The sequence below is a fragment of the Benincasa hispida genome, chromosome 10 (assembly GCF_009727055.1).
Source record: "Benincasa hispida cultivar B227 chromosome 10, ASM972705v1, whole genome shotgun sequence".
NCBI classification, from domain to species: domain Eukaryota; kingdom Viridiplantae; phylum Streptophyta; class Magnoliopsida; order Cucurbitales; family Cucurbitaceae; genus Benincasa; species Benincasa hispida.
Genome location: NC_052358.1, coordinates 47,397,436 through 47,399,796, shown reverse-complemented (window position 1 = coordinate 47,399,796; position 2,361 = coordinate 47,397,436).

Sequence of the window (2,361 nt, the reverse complement as noted above, 5' to 3'; positions counted from 1 at the left end):
TTGCTTAGGTGATGGTGCTTTTCATATCGTAGTCGTTTAGGCGATCGCGAAAGGCGGGCATTGTGTGGAGTGCGCTCAACAATTTCGTACCTCAAGCTTCACCGCTTAGTAAAAGGTACATGATCGTGTAGTATTTGCTAAATGATCGTTTAACTCTGGGAGCATTGGTAAGCGATAGATCAAAGCATTTGTTTTATCGTGTAGATGATCGCGGGGATTTTAGCACACGATGGTTGGAGAAGCAATGTTTCGTTTGAGCAGTTCAAGACCCAGTTCGCGTGTTTGAGCAGAAGATTCCTTGTCTTTGTAATAGTTAGCTTTAATTTTGTGTTTTTAAGGCAATTTAACCCGGTTCATCAATGTTTATTTTTTATACATGTAATGTATGGTGCTTATATGCCAAAGTGTTTGACATATAGTTTAAAACCCACCTTAGGTTGTGCAATTATTCATGCATCATGTATTTTAAATGTTATAATCGAGCATGAAGAAATTACTTGAAAGCATGCGCATGCATCATGAAATATAAGAGTTATATTTTGCATGCAGTGAGCATTATCATGCATCATCCTTTTATTATAAGTGTTATAGTCTAAGGGTGAATGGAAGTATGTTGTGCTTGTTTCAATTTTGTTTTGTATAAGTGTTATATAAAAGAAGTAGCAACGAATGGACAATGCATTGAGCATGACAGTTAGGCTATTTATAATCGTTATGAATGCCTTGCATGTGTTAGCTTAACATTGTGGTGGTGATTTCCGTTTATAAGTGTTATAAAGAAAATTAGACCTAAAATCAATAAGCTAGAGTTGCATGCGAACTTAGGGTGAACTCAAGTTTTTTTAAAAGGGTTTTAAAATTGGATTGAGATAGATCTAAATTCAAGTGGTTCTAAAGAGTTTAGTAATCTAGATTAATCTTTTAAAATTAGTTTAATAGGATTAAATTGGTTGGCATAAAGATTAAATTTGTTTTAAATTTATCTAAAAGGGAGCTTTTGTCTAAGGCGAGTTCTGGCTAGGCTGAGGTTCTTAAGTTAACGGAAACGTAACACCCCTACCTGGGAACTTACCTGGAAAGGTGAATTAGATAGATTTTCAACAAGCATGCCACAATTTGGTTAAACACTCCATTAAAGAGTTTAATGGATGATGATCAAAAGTTGTTTAACTATCCAAGGTAAAAGTTACTCTTGGGAAAACCTAAAAGTCACTTAGTTAAAATCCTTAGCCGTGTTTTTTCTATGTAAGCTAAACCCTAGGTTATAAAATACTCAGTTGGAGGAAGAGATGTATCTGATATGTCTATGATTCCATTCACTTTTCCCTCTATATGTTCACATCGTGAGATTCATGCTTGGCCTCGTGGTGCCCTGGGAGTTGTTCCCCCTTCGGATGGTGTTTGCTTAAGTCAATATCAAGGTGGACGGAGAGAGTGTTTATAGTAAGTGAGTGAAGGGTGTATGTCAACACGTCTTATGGTCTCTGTTATTGGTTCACACCGTGAGATCATTCTGTACTCCCTCGTGTTGCCTTTGAGCGTCCCCCTTCGGATGGGTTTTATGTAGTTGGTCAAGATCAAGGTGAACTCCAGAAATGGATAGGGTCGCTTTAGGTTTTTCTCTAATCGGATTTTTCCCTTCGGATTGGCTTTTTGAGGCGGATCTCTAGGGTCTAAAATGGTGGGTCATACTTATGGAAGTTTGTTAAGTAAGTTAATGATCTCTTGGCCAAATCAATGATAACTAGTTTTTATAGGAGCAAGAGTTGTTCTGGTATTAATGACTGGTTGAGATCTTCTCAATTCAGAGGAGGGATAACTAACCTCCCTTCAGCGGATTTTGTCCTAAACCTTTGAAGCGTCATTGTGAACTAGATGTCACATGGGGTTCATATTAGTTTTGTTAAAACCTTATTGGATGTTGTTTTATTTTACAATGGTGTTTGCTTAAAACCTAACGTAGGTCAATGTGTTTTTATTTTCAGCAACTCATTAGTATTTCCGTTTAGTGCTTTTAATATGACCGACCACTTACAGTGGAAAGAATTATGTGAAATGTATTTCGTAGCAAACAACCTCGTATTTGTCATGGTTGAGGAGTGTTCTCAAGTTCCGACCCTTGATGCATCGCGAATTGTTCGCAATGCATATGAGGTGTGGATGAAGGCTAATTCGTTGGCCCGACTTCACATTTTAGCTAACATACCTGATGTTTTGGCCAAAAGGGTTGAGAACATGGTCATTGAATGTGAGATCATGGATTCACTGCAAGATTTGTTTGAATGTCAGTTCTTACTTTTCGAGCATAAAGGGATGAATGAAAAAAACTAGAAGTGTTAGTTATTCTGACACTGATCCCAC